Below are 18918 nucleotides of genomic sequence, written 5' to 3' on the forward strand. Positions count from 1 at the left end.
AGCTTGGGAGCGGATGAAGGAGAAGGTGGTCCAGCAATAGCCAGGAGACTTTTGTCTAGTTGTCTTCGCTGACCATCAGGGTGACCTCGGACAATTCTCTTTGGGGCGGCTGTAAAATGAGGGGCTGGGGCTAGGTTCTCTCTGAGACCCCTCCTACGCGGCCACGTTTGCAACCAGAGTAGCTCCTTTTTTTTTTTTTTTTTTTTTTTAGAATTTAAAAATTTTGTATTTATGGAGAGAGCATCCTTGTACCTACACATTTATCTTCTATCACTCTTGTGCATTCATACATTAAAAGAAGAAAGAGGGGTGCCTGGGTGGCTCACTCAGGGAAGCGCCAGGTCGTGATCTCACGGTTCGTGAGTTTGAGCCCCACGTCGGGCTCTGTGCTGACAGCCCAGAGCCTGGATCCTGCTTCGGATTCTGTGTCTCCCTCTCTCTCTGCCCCTCCCCTGCTCCCACTTGCACTCTCCCTCTCTCTCTCTCTCAAAAATAAACATCAAAAACAATTTTTTTTAAAAAACGTAGAACTCTTTTAAGCCATGCCCAGTTGAGTGTCCCTCTGTTCCACCTGCCCCATATTGCTGTTCCTTGGTCCAGCAAGGCAGTGGTTCCTGCAGCATTGCTTGAAGAGTGACTCGTTATTATCCCTGGGGTTTTCTTCCACACGGACGCTGGTGTTGATGCACGGGCTCTGGCAGTGACGATACGTCACGACTACCACCCATCTAGGGGCAACAGTGACACACATTGTGATTTCAGATAGGTTGAAATGTGAATAAAAACGTACAGGTGTTTGCTCGCCTTCCTCCACCTTCTCCCATCTTTGCGGATCGCAGCACCCGGGAGGCAACGTTAATCTAATCAGGGCGAATCATGCCTCACATCTTCCTCTCTGATACAAAATTGTTTTCAGGAATGATCGTGAAGCAATCAGCAATGAGCACCAGCTCCTTGATTTGCTCTTTAATTTTAAAAACAAAGACATAATTTCAAAGAAGGAGTTTACTTTAAAAGTTCACTCAACTGGGGTACGATATACCATGTATGAAATAAAATTTGCATCTGCCAAACGAAAATATCACACCTTGCAGTTCACCGTCTGTTAGCTGTTTTAACTTTCAATACACATCAAATTCCCCGAAGCCACACAGAATTGAAGTGACTCGAGTTTCCTCTGTCTCTAGGGGCCCTGCGTTCTCATGGTCCATCCAGAGGCTGTGGTTTACATGCAGGAGAGTGAAGGACTAGGGAATTGCGGACAATCTGAAGGGGGCTCTTGTGATTCCAAACAGTTAGGGCCAGACTCTGCGGGTGTCAGAGGCTGACTGTAGAACTTGGAATTCTCCAGTAGAATGCGGTATTTATTAAAGGCTAATAAAAATGTGCTAATGCGAAGCTTGCCTGTCTATTATTAAAACTCAACAGTAATGTAGCAATCCTTTAGAACTTGGGCAAACGTGATGGGGTTTGGGGAGTCTATTTGATCACTTACATTGTTTAGAAATCTTGGCACATGGTGGTAATGAAAAGCAAATAAATTTTTTTTATCTTACTTGGGGGTTTTAAAGTAGTTATTGGGGCACCTGGGTGGCTCAGTCAGTTAAGCATCGGATTTCAGCTCAGGTCACGAGCTCATGGCCGTGAGATCAAGCCCTGTGTCAAAAAAAATTATTATTAAAAGAGTTCTCTGCAGACAATGTACCTTCTTATTGCCTGAATCCAGGGCAGACCACCCCACCCCACCTGCTCCAACACTCCCTGACTCTGGTCCGAATAGTTTGTGCTGCTGCTTCTGGTTCGAATAGTTTGTGTATTTTAGGGCATTGAAGACTACTTGGTTTTAAAAGTTTCAACAGCAAGGTACTTGCTCTTCTGGTTCAATAGGTTTTAGTTCTGGGCCAAGGGAGAAAAAAATGCAATTTATCTATATCTATATCTATATATATCTTAATCTTTTTTTAACATTCATTTTTGAGAGACAGAGCATGAGTGGGGGAGGGGCAGAGAGAGAGGGAGACGCAGAATCCGAAGCAGGCTCCGGGTTCTGAGCCGTCAGCACAGAGCCCGACGTGGGGCTCGAACTCATGAGCTGTGAGATCATGAACTGAGCCGAAGTCTCGAGCTGAGCTCGACCGACTGAGCCGTCCAGGCACCCCGGCAATTAATAATAATAGCCAACATTTACCGCATGTGTGCTTTGTGGCCCAGGCCCAGTGCTTTAAAAGGGACATGATCTCTTCTTTTCTTCCAAGTGTACCCCTATGAGCTATGTTCTATTACCTCTAGTCTCCAAGAGGGGAACTGAAGCTCAGAGAGACTGCAAACTTCTCCGAGGTCACACAGCTAGTAAGTGGTGGAGAATGAGATTGGATCCAACCGCCTGACTTTGGGGCCTGTGCTCTTGACCGTCAAGCTCTACTGCCTTCTACCATGTGTCCACCCACTGTGTGCCCATCAAACAGAAGACAACAGACCATGGTAGAACAGTAGTAATTTGGGGGTATCTCTTCCTGGACGAGGATTGTGAACACACTATCTTATTTAATTCTCACAACAGCCCTGCAAGGAAGTATTTGGTATCCCTTTTTCTTTAGCTTGAGGATGACTTTCAGCAAGTTCATTGCTTTTGATTACAGAGTAAATCATGGAGCTGGTGTTTAAACCTATCCTTTTTTCTGTGCTTTTGTTACTTCATACTTCTTTCCTAAGGCACCCAATGCTGTATGGTGCCTTGAACACACAACGCGAGAAAATCCCTATGCGTAAGAAACAAGGTGCTATCAATCTCACTAGAGAGCGAGGCACTCGATTTCCCAGCCTGCCTACAACGAGGGCGCCACAGCCCAGGCCAGAGAGATGTTAAGGGAAAGTGGACTGGTGAAGGTGGGTAGGTTCTAGGAAGGCTTTAGCTCTCCTGATGAAAGGGACCAACTCAGCTGGTAAGAACCTTCTCTCATTCTTTTTTTTTTTTTTTTTAATGTTGATTTATTTTTAAGAGTGCGTGTGAGTGGGGGAGGGGCAGAGAGAGAGAGGGGGACACAGAATCTGAAGCAGACTCCAGGGTCTGAGCTGTCAGCACAGAGCCCGATGCAGGGCTCGAACCCACAAGCTGTGAGATCATGACCTGAGCCGAAGTCAGACGCTTAACCGACCGAGCCACCCAGGTGCCCCGAACCTTCCTTCGTTCTTGAACACAGACCTGCAGCAGCAATTTTGTAACCAGGAGGTACAAGCCAAAGGAATCTCAGAGATGGTTGTCCTAATATCATAGAGTGGCTGAACCAATACCAATAACCACCTATCTCTACTTCTAGTGGGAGAAGAGTCCATAGTTATTTAAGCTGCTCTGAACTGGGTATTCTGTCACTTTATCTGAGAGGTAAGCCTTTGATTTCCATGCCTATTCGAACTGACTTTTCGCCTGCCTTCACAAAGAGAGTATCCTGAATGTAGCTTAAGATATCTTAGGGGCGCCTGGCTGGCTCGGTCGGTAGAGCATGAGACTCTCTGTCTTGGGGGTTGTGAGTTTGATCCTCACATTGTGGGTAGTAGAAATTACTTAAAAAAAATTATATATATCTTAGTGTTGTGGGCATGACGCTCCAAGTATCTGCTATGCTCACTGCCCCTTCTGAGAGCAAGAATCTGTATCTCTTTATAAATGAGTCCCATGCTTTGTGCCAAGGACCATGTTTCTCTGGCCAAAGTTGACTCTGACTCTTGGAACTTCACTGAAAGCACCCATCTGTAGGTTCGTGAGTAGCCTACGAGGCCATCTGGCAAAAGAGCTCTCCAGCAAAGGCACTGGGGAGATGTTGACTGGCTCACCTATGAAACGGAAGTTGGGTCACGCAAGGAGAGGCAGAAGCCACAAGGCAAGACAAGTCACGAATAAGCAGTTGCTAAGAAGCGATGTTAAGTCAGGGACAAGTAGAAGCCAAGAGGCAGAGAGAGGGAAAGTCGAAGAGTGACGGGGTAACAGCAGGACGATTGTAACTATGGCTGAGCCTTTAAGGCAGGAAGCCAACAATGACTGCTACTGAGGGAACAGTAAGATTCCAGGCCTCTCCCCCATTGACTTTCTAAAGTTCTGTGGGGGGCCTGGGGGGCTCAGTCGGTTAAGCGTCCTACTCTTGACTTTGGCTCAGGTCATGATCTCATGGTTCATGAGATCGAGCCCCTGCGATGGGCTCTGTGCTGACAACGTGGAGCCTGCTTGGCATTCTCGTTCTCCCTCTCTCTCTCTCTGCCCCTCCCTCCCCCCTTCTCAAAATAAATAAATATTAAAAAAAAATAATAATAAAGTTCTGTGCAGCCACGGGAGCTGCTAGGATCCCTGACTGCTCACTGAGCATACACTGTGGCTGGTGAAGCCGTGTCATCCAGCTGAACCCCCCCCCCCCAGATCCAGGGAAGATAACCGCATCGGACCACATCCGTACTGGCAGTTTGAGAGAGCTTCACCAACGTGTTGGCAACTCAGGGTCACCCCTGCCATCGTCAGTCCTTGTAGTGTGTTTCACACGCACCTGTGGAGCCCAGAGACAATAGGCGGGGTGTCTGTGGGGCACATTTGGGCCAAATCCATGTTTGTTTCGCCTGCACGCTATCTTAAGACGATGCGCATTCGGATGCTTTTTGATGGCGTGTGTGCTCTTCCATTCGTCATGATCCCTACCCCTCTCTGTTCCTGATACCTGCCCCACCTTGCACACGCGCATTCCCTGCTTGGTCCCTGGGGGCACTAGAGTGGTAGCCTCTGGCAGGCGATGCAGAGGGGTCACACACACTGCCAGGGGTTTCACGCGGCTGGCCACCGCCACCCCTCCACCCGCGGCAGCAGAACTATGCCTTCTAGGCAGGACAGGAAGCTGCTGCGTTCCCAGAATCTTCCTCGTTCCCAAGGGCTGTTGCACAGAGAGAGAGAGCACATGAGTGAGCGTGGGCCTGTTGCCACCCCCGCAGACCCCAGAGCTGGAGTCTTCTGTCGCCTCGTCATCAACTTGCTTCTCCACCGCAGTCCACAGCGCCTGTTGCCACTTCTAATCACACCCAGCCCCACTCACCACAGCTGCTTTCTTCTCTCCCGGCTTGTGTGGCTTTCATCGTGCCTGTCTTACCGGATGCTCGTGGGGTTGACCTTTGTGGTCTGAACCAATTAGTGGGTGCTTCTCCTTCAGCCCAGCAAGCCACGGATCTCAGCACCGTGTGGTCCCTGGACAGGGGCTCTGCCTCTCAGTGCTGGTGAGCTGGCCCTCAGCCGCGGTGCTCTCCCGTCCATCGGTTCTAGTTTTGTTTTCTCGAAGGCTTTTTGAGTCCGGGGGGATTCCAGAAGCCTGAGGGATCAGGAAAACGGGGGTAAGTGCAGAGGTATGGCTTGTCGCTGAAAATCACAGCCTGTGGAGGTGGTCGAAGGAGAGATTACGGTAGACTGGTGCCGGAGGTGGTAAACGCCCTCCCGGGGTGCGTTCCGACGGACAAAGCCAGGATTACAGAGACCATCCAAAAGTGTGCAGGAGGGAGGAGGCAGCCCGAGGGAAAGGTGGATGATGGTGGAAGGCGTGTACACCCACGGGAGTGTGGATGTGTCTATGTGCATGTCTGTGTAGACGGATTAGCATTGAGAGCCGTGGAAAATAAAATCAGGCAGGAGAAAATTATGCAGGGTCTTGAAAGGTAGACAAACAAATTTAGGATCATTGCAGTGGGTAGTTTAGAGCCATTGAAGGGAAGGGGAATTTAGGCCCAGGTATCCAACTATGTAACGACCCAAAGGCAAAGCAGGAATGGAAAGAAATCATCCTAGGAGAGTTTGAAGGTGCACTTGAGAAGCCTGGATGGCTGGCTCCATTTGAAGGGCCGAACGGAGGAAACTGTCAATGTTGATGCCAAAATTTTGAGCTCAGGGGCATATTGGCACCATTCGTAGGACGGAAAGTTTGAGAGAGCTGAAAAGAGAGAATGAGTTCTGTTTTAGAAGTGACATTTCATCCTTCAGAAAGAGACATTCCTCCCTCATTTACTTGACTGCTTATGTGGTTGCCAGAGCAGATTTGTGTCTGGAGTGCAACAGAGAAGCCTGGGCAATGAGGACAGAGCTCGTACGTACACACATCCTCGGGTTTCTTAGTCAACAGGACGGCAGGACCAGAAGTTTCCGCTAGACATCAAGTGACTGCCGGTCTCTCAGTGAGGGCTCTGGCCAGAATGAGACACACATGAACCAGTTAGTTCAAACGAGGAGCTCAGAAGCCCATTCCTTGATGTGCCTTCAGGGGAATGTTCACATCCTTTTGCTGGCAAGGAGGCACAGACTGAATTTGGCCCCATCAGCACACTGGCAGGCAGCCATGTTGTTAAATGGAAACTGACCCACCATAGGAAAAAAGTGAAGGGCAAATGATCATTGCACTCCACGTTCCTGGCCAGAGACCCCATCCCGGCCCTCTGTATTCAGAAAACTTTAAAATTTGATCTAGTGAGACCTCATGCGAGACAACTGTCCTGAGGCTGTTTAAACTTCTGCTGTGACTTCAGGAACATTTCTGCATCCCAAGGGCCTAAATGGGGCTCCCACGGCAGGCAGTGCCTGATGTTTCACAGCAGGACTGTGCCCTTGAGTTTCACGCTGGCTGTGGATTTTAGGCCACAGACCCACAACTGTCTATTGGGCCTGCATAATCCCAGATGTTAGCAGGTAAACCTCACTGTAACAAGACCACTCAGTTCATTCGGGAGCATTTAGCTCTGTTTCCAGGCATTGTGGAAGTCCTAGATGGATCCCCACGGTCTCTAGCACAGCGAGCAGCTGTTCAGTGCACAGGTTTTGTGCGGGCAGAGCTAATCTGGAGTGCCAGCTTGGCCTCACCAGCTGCTCTGACTGGGGAAAACAAACTAACCTTTCTAGGCCTTGGTCTCCTATCAGTAAAATGGGGGTCATAATGCCTAGTTCAGAGTGTTGTGGTGATAAATACATTATATATAAAGGATGTGTTAGTTATCTAATGCCGCATGACAAATTACCCCCCAACATAGTGGCTTAAGGCAACAATAAGTCTTTTTATTATCTCATGGTTTTTGAGGGTCAGGAATTTAGGAGTGGCTCAGCTGGATGGTTCTGGATGGAATTTCTTTTTTAAAAAATCATCTGTTTTTAAGTTTATTCACTTGAGAGAGACAGACAGAGGATGGGTGGGGGAGCGGGTAGAGAGAGAGACACACACACACACACACACACACACACACACACACACACACAGTATCTGAAACAGGCTCCAGGCTCCAGGCTCCAAGCTGTCAGCACAGAGCCCGACACGGGGCTTGAACCCACGAACCATGAGATCATGACCTGAGCCGAAGGCGGATGCTTAACCGACTGAGCCACCCAGATGCCCCTGGATGGAACTTCTCATCCAGTTCAGCCCAATGGCAGTCTGGGCTGCAGTTCATCTGATGGATAGACAGGAGCTGGAGGAACCACATCTAGTGTTGGTCACTATGTTAGGTCGAGAAGTTGGTGCTTAGCAGGATGTCTTGGTTCCTCTCCACACAGGCCTGTCTACAGGACTTGTAGAGTGTCTTTAGTGCATGGTGACTGGCTTCCCCGAGTGCAATGCATCCAAGGACCAAGGCAGAAGTTGCAATACCTTTTACCACTTAGCCCCAGGAGTCGCACATCACCACCTCCACTGTATTCTGTTGGTCGTACAGGTCAGTCCTGATTCAACACAGAAGGGGACCATGTAAGCACATGCACGCTGGGAAGTGAGGATCGTGAAGGGCTGCCTTGGATGTTGGCAACCAAAGGGCTTGCCCAACACCTAACTAAATGGCAGCTGCTAAGAGGATTATGATTCTCTGCTTCGCATCATTTCCACAAAGAAAGAACGCTTCCTTGTCTTTTGCTCTAAGGGCCAACCATTTCTTCTCTCCTCTCACGTCTAGTGGCCCGCCAGACCCATGGTGACGTCAGGAAGGGCAGCACCCCGTGGCCTCACTCCAATACCTTAAAGATAAACTCTGAGACTTTTAGCCTCTTCTGTTTCTTTCCTCATTTATGTAATGAGACTCCCTCACAGCGATTCTGGATTTCTCTGATGATTTGAATGCTGTAGCCAGTCATGACCGGCAGGACATAAGCAATTGCTGCAGCAGAAAAGATGCTGAATTCTGGTTTATGGTCCAGCTCTGCTAGGGAGAAAGCAGTGACCCCGATCACCCCCGTGGCAGTGGCAGAGATTGTGCTAGAAATGGAAATGTGTCGTTAAAAGGCAACTAAAGAGCAGTGTTTGTCAGCAGCAGCCCCAAGTACCCGGTGACTTTCCTTTGCAGGTGCTATGCATTCGATGAGACTCTGGTTGGCTAGTGATAGGATGGTCAATGACACCTCGGTGACAGAAGCTGCCAGTTGTTTTCCAATATCAGTTTTTCTTTTCTTCCACAGTTAGAGAACCGCCAATCATGAACTGGGAACAAGATCTCCCAGAATAAAAATTACATTCATCAGGCTCCCTTGACAAAGCTCTGGTCAATGGGATATAGTGGAGGTCATGTATGCAACTTCTGGAGAGGGAGCAGGTATCTCTTCTCTTATTCTTTTCTTCTTGCTGGAATTCTGATGAAATGATTGGAGCTCCAGGAGCCATTTTGGACCATGAGTTGACTTTGGGAATGGAAGCCATTGTGGCAGAGCAAAAAAGAGAATAAAGCTGGGTCCCTAACACCACAGAACTCTCTTCTAACTCTGGGCTGCCTGCCTCTAGATCTCTTAAACATTAGAAAGAAATGAACTTTTCATTTAAAAAAATCATTCTTTGTTTTTTTTTTTCCTGTTACTTTACAACAAACCTAACCCCAACTGCCACAGCTTCCTGTTGCCATGGCCATTATTACAGTTTTTACACATGACCTGCCACCAGGCATGCGTTTACATGTTACTGGAAAGTCTGCAGAGATGATGCCAGGAGGAAAAAGATAAACCATTGTTCATATTTTCATGCAACATTTATTGAGCACCCCCTACTATATGCAAGGCACTGTGAGGGGTTCCAAGATGAACTAAGCCGGGGTGGCTTAGTCAGTTAAGCACCCAACTCTTGATTTCAGCTCAGGTCATGACCTCATGGTCCTGAGATCAAGCCCCATGTTGGGCTCTGAGCTGAGTGTGGAGTCTGCTTGGGATTCTCTTTCTCCTTCTCTCTCTGCTCTTCCCCCATTCACCCGTGAACTCTCTCTAAATAAATAAATAAATAAATAAGCATTTCAAAAAAAGATGAATGGGTCTCATCCTACAGAGCTCACCTACCAAATTACACGGAGGAGGTCAAGCAGCTGTATGTTGAGTTTGTTTTGAGTTTCTCTTCTCTCTGGGCCCCCTGTTGCCATCACTTTGTTTTTTCATACATTTCATTCATTCATTCGACAAATATATATGAAGAACTTTACCATGTCAGGCATCGTGACAGGTGCTGGCATCATAATGACGGACTAAAGCAGGGGTGGTACATGTCCTCGTGAAGTTAGCGGCCTAGGGTGATGCAGAGCAGTGTGGGTATACTTTGGGTTCCTTTGCCTTAAAAAAATAAAATTATAATAACATTACTTATTTATTCCCAAAATGATATATATTCAATAAGTGAACAAAAGAAAATCATCTCATACAGTTCAGAAACAAATATTGCTAACAGTTTGCTATGTTTCAAAAGCCTTAGTATAAATATCCTTTTTTCATTTTTGGAATACTTTGTTTTGGGCCTGGCTTTTTTTACTTAATATCATATCATGAACGTTTCACCATGACAATAAATATACTCCTACAACAGCACTTTGAGAGGGGCCTATGTTTTACACTGAACAGAGCTATGTAATTTACGCAATCCCCTATCGGACGTGTAGTCAGGACTTAATTTTCACAATTATAAAGGGGTACTATAATGAATATTCCTATAGCTACACATTTTGTATACTTATGATTATTTCCTTGGGGTAAATTCTTAAAAGTAGAATTGCTAGATAAAAATGTATGTATAGTTCTGGGACTCCTGGGTGGCTCAGTTGGGTAAACATCCAACGTCGGCTCAGGTCATGATCTCGCAGTTCACGGGTTCGAGCCCCGCGTTGGGTCCTGTGCTGACAGCTCAGAGCCTGGAGCCTGCTTCGGATTCCGTGTCTCCCTCTCTCTTTGCCCCTCCCCCACTCACACTCTGTCTCTCTCAAAAATGAATAAACGTTAAAAAAGGATTTTAAAAACTGTATAATTCTAAGAGTTTGGTACAAATCTAAATTAACTTTAAGTGGTTAGACAAATATAGTCTCTCCCTCAGAGGCCAAGAGTTCCACTGAATTCTTTTTTTTTTTTATTTTATTTATTTATTTTGAGGGAGAGAGAGAGAACCCTAGCAGGGAAGGGCCGAGAGAGAGAGAGAGAGAGAGAGAGAGAGAGAGAGAATCCTAAGCAGGCTCTGCACTCACAGGGTGGGGCTCGAACCCACTAACCCTGAGATCATGACCAGCGCTGAAACGGAGTCAGACGCTTAACCGACTGAGCCACCCAGGTGCCCCTCTTTTTTTTGTTTTTTAATTAATATAATGACTTAGAGAGGACTCCCATACCTTGACGAATCCCTTATATCTTCACACGATTCCTTTTTCAGACTGCTTTCCTTCCCAGAGGAAAGAGCAGAGCTTCTGGAGAAGTCAGGAATCTGGCCAAGGGCACAGAGACATGGGCCAGGCCTGGTAACAGCAGCCCTGGCAAAAGTCCTCCTCTACAATCAGACCTGTGTGACTCCCACCGAATGTTCTTTGAGCTGATGAAATGCTCATTCATGAGGCAGAATGCTCTGATTCAAGCTCTCAACCCCCCTGGCAGAAGTTTAGCAAGGATGGTGCCACATCCCCTTCACTGAATTCATCTTCTCTCCCTTTTCCTCCTCACCCCCATTCTTTGCCACCCGATTATTATTTTCCGAAACAAACAAACAAAAGCTTTCCTGGATTTCCTATCTTGAAAACGATATGAAGACACGCAGAAAAAAAATAAAATAAAAATCACCTCCAAATATTGCTCCTTAGTGATACGACCTCTGTCTGTACATAGGTGAACAGCTTTCCAGATGTCTCTCTGCATTATATGATAGCTCCCAATTAGTGTTTAATCTTATAACAAATTCATGAGATGGGCCACATTGCCTTTCTTTTATAATTACGAGAACCAAAGTGTTAGAGATGTCCAGTTACTTGCTCGAGGTTATGTGGGGAGCTGGGATTTGATCTCACTCTTACTCCAAAGCCTGTAGGTCTCACCCATCGGGTGATTTCTCCAACTCTCCTGCTTTCCTGTTTCTGTATATGGACTTGTGTAAATGGAGTCCCTTTATTACCTTAATCATTTCATCCAAAAAGGTGCTGTGAGAGGCACCTGGGTGGCTCAGTTGGTCGAGCATCCGACTCTTGATTTCAGCGCAGGTCATCAGCCCAGGGTTGTGGATCTGGTTCCTCGCTGAGCATGGAGCCTGCTTAAGATTCTCTCTCTCTTGGGGCGCCTGGGTGGCTCAGTCGGTTAAGCGGCCGACTTCGGCTCGGGTCATGATCTCGCGGTCCGTGAGTTCAAGCCCCGCGTCGGGCACTGTGCTGACAGCCCAGAGCCTGGAGCCTGTTTCGGATTCTGTGTCTCCCTCTCCCTCTCTCTGACCCTCCCCTGTTCATGCTCTGTCTCTCTCTGTCTCAAAAATAAAATAAACGTTAAAAAAAAAATTTTAAGATTCTCTCTCTCTTCTTCTGCCCCTCTCCCCAGCTTGTGCTCTCTCTCTCTCTCTCTCTCTCTCAGTCTCGAAAATTAAAAAAAAAAAAAAAAAAGTGCTATGGGCAAAGATGTTTCAACAGTGGGCTGTAAAGTTTAAATCTTAACCGACTGCTTCCTGAATGTGTGATTTGGTCCTACTTAACCTCAGGCCATTTTCCTCATCGGTAAAATGAGGATTATCATACCTTAAACTTGGTTATGAGCACTTGGTGGTGATGAGCATTGAGTGACACCATATATGTAAAACACCTGCCACATGCTCAACACTCATTAAATAGCACTTCTCATTATCTTTCCAGGCAAGAAATATGGATCGCCATTTGAATGGCAGTTCATTGTGATATGTGGGGGTATAGCATGATACATTTACCACACATTAAATAATGTCTTGCCTTGACAGACGTTACGTTGTCTTTAATTGTCTCGCTTGTCACTAACGTGCATCCCAACGTATTCATCTTTGCACATTTGTTCCATTGCCTCTCAAGGATAATTTCTGCAACAAGAATGGGATCCAAATGGATGGATAAGACAAATATACCCTGCAGATGGGTTGTACCAACTCACTTTAAGAGGGAGTTTCTTCGTGCAGGAAATGGGAGCAGGAAAGTCTCCCCTCTGGTTTCTCGTTTTTCCTTCTCTGCTACCTGTGAGAGGCAAGGTGCTTTCGAGAGGCCTCTACCACCCAACTAATTCTGCTAAAACTCCTCCTTTCTTCCTTCCTTCCTTTCTCAGATTTAAAAAAAAAAAAAAAAGGGGGCGCCTGGGTGGCGCAGTCGGTTGAGCGTCCGACTTCGGCTCAGGTCACGATCTCGCGGTCCGTGAGTTCGAGCCCCGCGTCGGGCTCTGGGCTGACGGCTCGGAGCCTGGAGCCTGCTTCCGATTCTGTGTCTCCCTCTCTCTCTGCCCCTCCCCCGTTCATGCTCTGTCTCTCTCTGTCTCAAAAATAAAATAAACGTTAAAAAAAATTTTTTTTTTTAATAAATAAATAAAATTAAAAAAAAAAAGTTGTTTGGTGGGGCGCCTGGGTGGTTCAGTTGGTTAAGCATCAGACTCTTGGTTTCAGCTCAGATCATGATCTCACGGTTCATGGGATCACGCCCCGCATGGGGCTCAGCGCTGACAGCGTGGAGCCTGCTTGGGATTCACTCTCTCCCTCTCTCTCTCTGCCCCTCCTCCCCCCCAATAAATAAATAAACTTAAGGGAAGAAAACACTGTTCAGTGTCATAGCCAGGAGCCCCAGACCTTCTGTTACAAAAGGGTAAAATTAAAGGTGCCATCATCAGTGGATAACAAAACAAAACAAAAATTGCTGGAACTCAGTTCTGTGAGTTCTGGGGTGTGTGTGTGTGTGTGTGTGTGTGTGTGTGTGTGTTGGATCTATATGGTATGTTTGCACACAGGCAAATACAGATTTGGATGATTTATCTGGAAGAGGGTGTGTGTCTAAGGGATTCACACACATGCAAATATATGCGTGTCTACATAGGTGTGTGTGTATGTGTATATGTATCTATGTATGTGTGTGTATATTATATATATATATGTAGACACACACATATACATATATATATATAATATATATAATATATGTAGCCAAAATTTAAAGCAGAAAAATCTAACCCCTTCTTCTCAAGTCCCAGAGTGGTATTTCCTATAGAAGAATTAAAAAGGTCTTTGGTTTTTTCATGTTTACAAATACTATGGAATATTAAGTGTTTATTTTTCTGATTTTCACAGACATTGCTGATCTCCATGTGATGTTTTTGTAACAAGCCTGTACCTTAAAACGAGACTAGGTGAGGGCTGCAGTCAGAGGTGGTGGGCAGCCAGAAAGGCATTTGCAACTGATTCGAAGGTGAATACTTGCAGCCAGCCCATTTCCAGGATTCCACGTTAGGTCTACACCCCACCTGTCACTTCCCTGGAAAAACCCTCTGAACACAGAAACTCAGCTCCACCCTTCTTTGACTTCAGATCCATAGGAGAGATATAGAGTGGTTTTCATTATTTTTTAAAATTCAGTTTTACTCTCGATTTCTTTTCTTTTTTTTTTTTTTTAACATTTATTTATTTTTGAGACAGAGAGAGACAGAGCATGAACGGGGGAGGGGCAGAGAGAGCGGGAGACACAGAATCGGAAGCAGGCTCCAGACTCTGAGCCGTCAGCCCAGAGCCCGACGCGGGGCTCGAACTCGCGGACCGCGAGATCGTGACCTGAGCCGAAGTCGGCCGCTTAACCGACTGAGCCACCCAGGCGCCCCTACTCTCGATTTCTTAAGGAAAGCAGCCATGCAGGACTGAGTCGGGCCAATGAAGCCGTAACCAAATCATCTGGTTTATCTGCCTGGAGCGAGACTGGGCTCTTTGCAGCAATGCTGTTCCCCAGAGTTTTCTGGTTTGGCGTCAAGCCCCTGGGACAAAGCCTCACAGGGAAGCAGACCGTGCAATTGGGCAGAGGACAGCAACCCCCCCGCCCCCACCTTGTTTTTTTCAATGTAGTGGCATCTGTGGTTCGTGTCAATTCTGATAACGCTCAAGCCATCCCACCCTCCAGCCAAACATTAACAAGGAGATAAGGTGAGAAGTCCATATTATTTTCATTTTTAAACACATTGAAAATTTTCAGAAATGCCACGTAAGCTATGGCGGAATCCCCACCATCCCTAATACTTCACCGGATTCAGTGTTCAACCTTCAGTGGAAAAGAGCAACGCATCCGGAGCCCAGTGGTAGTCCCGGCGCTGGTGCTAACCAGCTGTGCGAGGGGGAGCAGCTCCCCACACTCTGCTGTCCCCTCCCCATGACCATAATGCAAGCGTTTTCCAGCTAACTCGTGGAGCAGCCACTGTAAGAACCAACGGAAAACATGAAAGCATTTTAGAAATCTACAACGCAAGGTATTTATCACAGCCGGCCTGGTTTATGTGAATTGCCTGAGAAGACCCAGAAGGGAGGGGAGAGACGGGTTTTATTCAGCTAGCTGCCCTCATCGTCCTCCTGAGCAGACATAAGGCTAATTCTTCTCCGTCCACGCAAGCCGATCGGCACTTACGAACCGCCTGGCTCTTGCTCCAGCTCCTAAGTACCTCCAGGGAAGAAGATTCTATCCCACCTAGGTAATTCATTCCCCAGTTCAGAAATCCTCATTATCTGGGAGTTCTTTCAATGTCTACCCAGAGCCCCTTGCACAGCCAAGTGAATTAATTGCCTCTTATTTTGATCTCGGAGGAGATAAGGATTATCTCCTTCACCCTGGCCTGACCTTGCAGGCTGTTTAGATTCTTGCTCTGCTGCTGTGTTTCCTTCTTCCTCTCCCCAGTGAAGGAAAGCCAAGAATTTATTTGAGATGCTGTTAAGCGGAATATTAAGAATTTATCTTACGTGCAGCTCAAAAGATAATCCTGCAAGAAAGGAAGCGTCAGAAGGAGGCTGAGGATAGGCTTCTAGATAAGGGGAATATTTGCATGTTGCTAACAAAGCCGCCTATGGCGAGGGCTTCTCCTGATGTTGATCACTGAATTCCCATCTAATGCCCAGGAAAGAACCGCCTGGAAGGCAGACAAAAGAAAACAATGTTTCACAGCAAGGACTGGAGCCCTGAAAAGTCTCTCGCCACCGGCCCAGCAAGGGTAGGGGTCCACAGTGCTCTGTTTTCCAGAATCTTCCTTTGTAAGACTTGAGAAGGCTCTAATGGCACTCAGCACAAAAGATTCAGGGGTACATATAACCACCCTTTGTATGTTACAGCAAGAAAAATGCAAAGATATTCTCGTTCTTCCCTTTTGCACCTACAAGAATGAACTCTATCAAAGCTCAGGGTGTTTTGTGTTTTGTTTTGTTTTTCCTCTGGTAGTACTAAACTATTGAAATACATTCCAGCACTGTGATTTCGACAGTGAGGCTCTTACTTTTATTTATTTATTTATTTATTTATTTATTTATTTATTTATTTATTTATTTATTGCTTTCTAGAACAAAAGGGCTGCTGTCCATAAGGGGGGCCATTTTGAATTTGAGGAGAAAATGGGAAGGGGCAGGCATGGAAACTGCCACCATCAGAGTCCACGTTGGCTTATATACCAAGGCAGAAACAGGACTTCTGAAGGTCACCGCTGGCTTCTAATCACTGCTGTAGTAAGGCTTTCCTTGTGGCTGTTGTATGTGAGGGTGAGTCTCCAGGCCCAGAGTCACCTGCAAAGTCTTGGAAGCCAACCTTCTTCAGCTATGTCAGCCCCTCAGCCTGTAGATCTGGGCACTAGGCCTGCTCTTGACATTAGTGGGGTCCAGAGCAGCAGCACGACTGGAAGCCCCCATCACCCAGCCTGCCCTACCTCTCTTTGCAACCCTGGTTCCATCTTGCAGTGAAGCTCTATCCATGCCTCCTGCCCCCTGCAAAAGGCTGACCTCGGCCACAACCCAGATCCATCAGGAACAATCCATCCTTAGGAGGATGGATCCAGGGAAGAGATCCACATAGGCCTTGCAAATTACCTTCTAACCTTGTGGGCAGGGAATTCCGAGATTCTGGGTAACCAGAGCATGTTCTAGAATAGGGATGGGAGTATGAGTTCCAGGAGGCACATCCTCTTGGCCCCCTGGTCTGTTTGCTCTGTGGAGGAAGGACGTACATAGGTAGACAGGGTCTACAGCAGGGGCTTCTAAAACTCACTACACTTGCTGAGTGTAGGCAAGTTGCTTATTCTATCTCTGACTCAAAGTCCCCAATCTGTTAAGTGGAAATTATAGTAACACTTATCTCACCGGCTGTTGTGAGTGAATTCCTACAAAGCACTTAGAACAGTGAGAGCTCTCAGTGAGCACCCAGTGAGTGACAGTCTGTGTTCCAAGCAGGAAACCAGCCACCCACAACTGCGTTCACATCCAGTCCCCTTTAAATACTCTCACCACCGCGCAGTTGCTGTGAACAGTATTCTAGACCAACACTGTCCAAAAGAAATATGATGCAATTAGTAAGTAATTTTAAATTTCCTAGTGGTTACATTAAAATTTTTTAAAAATGTTTATTTATTTTTGAGAGAGAGACAGAATGCAAGCGGGGAGGGACAGGGAGAGAGGGAGACACAGAATCCGAAGCAGGCTCCAGGCTCTGAGGTGTCAACACAGAGCCCGATGCAGGGCTTGAACCCATGAACCGTGATGTCATGACCTGAGCCCAAGTCAGATGCCTAACTGACTGAGCCACCCAGGCGCCCTGACCTAGTAGTTACATTTTTTTTTTTAAAGTAAGAAGAAAGGTGCCTGGGTGTCTCTGTGGGTTAAACATCCGACTTTGGCTCAGGTCATGATCTCACAGCTTGTGAGTTCAAGCCCCACATTGGGCTCTATGCTGAGAGCTTGGAACCTGGAGCCTGCTTCAGATGCTGTGCCTCCCTCTCTCTCTGCCCCTCCCCTGCTCTCTCTCTCTCTCAAAAATGAATAAACATTAAAATAAATTTAAAAATGAGAAGAAACAGGTAAAATTAATCTCATAATACATTTAATTTAACCCACTATATTTAAGGTATTGTCATTTCAACGTGTAATCACTATAAAAGTTACTACTGACATATTTTACATTCTTTTTTTGTAATAAAGCTTCAAACTTGTGTTTATTTTGTACTTAACAGCACATTGCAACTTGGACTGGCCACGTTTCACCTGCCCAGTAGCCACAGGTGGCTCATGGTCAGCTTACTGGACTTTGCAACTCTGGATCCTTGCTACTCCAAGGGTGGCCTGCTACCCAGCCACCCCTGTACCGTCTGGTGGTTCACTAGAAATGCGGAATCTCAAGCCCTGAATCAGAATCTGCATTTCAGCCAGACCCCCAGGTGGTCTACGTACGTATTAAAGTTTGAGCAGCACTATTGGCTGAAGGCAAACTGGGAGCTTGCAGAAAGCAGAAAGGAATGCTCTCCTCTTACCTTTCCTTCTTTGTGCGTCTTCCTCCCTCTGGCTTTCCAGAAGGTGCCAGCCCTGGCTCCATTTGAGGCTCCTCTAGAGAGCCTGAAAAATATGATACCTGGACTCAGCTTCAGAGATCTTGATTTAATCGGTCCTGGGAGGAGCCCGGGCAACAGGTGTTGTTCAAGAAGTTCCACAGGTGACAATAACGTACACCTGGGCAGAGAGTCACAGGCTAGCCCAACACCCAACGCTGTAGCCTCATTCGGTCCTGCTGTGCGACGGGGTGAATACACCTGAACTCACATCCTAGAGGGCTTTGGAGTAAGACAGGTCGAGCAAAGCAGCTCACGTAAGCAGTCACAGCTCTGTAAAATTGCACAAATCCTCCTAATTGTCCCACAGACTCCTAGTAATCGACGCCATACGTGAAAATAGTATCCCTCGGAGCAGCTAAGGCATTTTTAATTTGGCGGCTGCTGTGCATTCCTAGCTCAGCTGATTCCCCTGGTGTGATGAAATATGGAGGGAATATACAACGCATACATTTATTAAATAACTAATTGTCCTAATAAAAGTACCCCTGTTCAACATATGGATATTGTTGGTCCTTTTCAGGAAACGGTTGTCTATTAATAAATAAACAGATAGTTACTGACCCCCTCCTGCACCAGACCTAGCGGAACTGCAAAAATGTTTCCACATGACACAGTCTACCTTCAAGGACGTCCTCACCTCCTGGGGACTGACAAGGGTCTGCAGTTCAGGACAGTCAAGTCGTATCTGTCCTTCGAGTGCCTCGATCCGCCAAAAGTGGAGATCAAATCTAAAATCTTCGTTACCAGTACTTAGGATGTCCGAGGGATTTCCAACACCATCCCTTTCTTATATTATAGTTAGCATTCTTTTTTAGTTTTATTTTTTAAAATTTACATCCAAATTCGTTAGCATATAGTGCCACAACGATTTCAGGAGTAGATTCCCTAGTGCCCCTTACCCATTTAGCCCATCCTCCCTCCCACAACCCCTCCAGCAACCCTGAGTTTGTTCTCCATATTTATGAGTCTCTTCTGTTTTGTCCCCCTCCCTGTTTTTAGATTATTTTTGTTTTCCTTCCCTTACGTTCATCTGTTTTGTCTCTTAACGTCCTCATATGAGTGAAGTCATATGATTTTTGTCTTTCTCTGACTAATTTCACCTAGCA

The 18918-nt window shown here is 46.6% G+C and overlaps 3 long non-coding RNA genes across 4 annotated transcripts; 2 read left to right on the forward strand and 1 right to left on the reverse strand.

Annotated features, from left to right (window-relative positions):
* The first annotated feature begins 4978 nt into the window (after positions 1-4978).
* LOC131509193 (uncharacterized) lies at positions 4979-13810 on the forward strand. Its single transcript, XR_009260357.1, has 3 exons — positions 4979-5361; positions 7556-7713; positions 13548-13810. It is a non-coding gene; the product is annotated as an uncharacterized LOC131509193 (long non-coding RNA).
* On the reverse strand, positions 5699-11592 carry LOC131509192 (uncharacterized). 2 transcript variants are annotated; one of them, XR_009260355.1, is made up of 3 exons: positions 11385-11591; positions 9448-9574; positions 5699-5951 (listed from the first exon to the last, which is right to left on the reverse strand). It is a non-coding gene; the product is annotated as an uncharacterized LOC131509192 (long non-coding RNA). The 2 variants fall into 2 exon arrangements; XR_009260356.1 differs by lacking the exon at positions 5699-5951 and adding an exon at positions 8991-9235 and having other exon boundaries at positions 11385-11592.
* A 77-nt stretch (positions 13811-13887) lies between the features above and the next one.
* LOC131509194 (uncharacterized) lies at positions 13888-18555 on the forward strand. Its single transcript, XR_009260358.1, has 4 exons — positions 13888-14926; positions 15348-15527; positions 15783-15977; positions 17438-18555. It is a non-coding gene; the product is annotated as an uncharacterized LOC131509194 (long non-coding RNA).
* Positions 18556-18918: the final 363 nt, after the last annotated feature.

This window comes from Neofelis nebulosa, chromosome 4 (genome assembly GCF_028018385.1).
Source record: "Neofelis nebulosa isolate mNeoNeb1 chromosome 4, mNeoNeb1.pri, whole genome shotgun sequence".
NCBI lineage: Eukaryota > Metazoa > Chordata > Mammalia > Carnivora > Felidae > Neofelis > Neofelis nebulosa.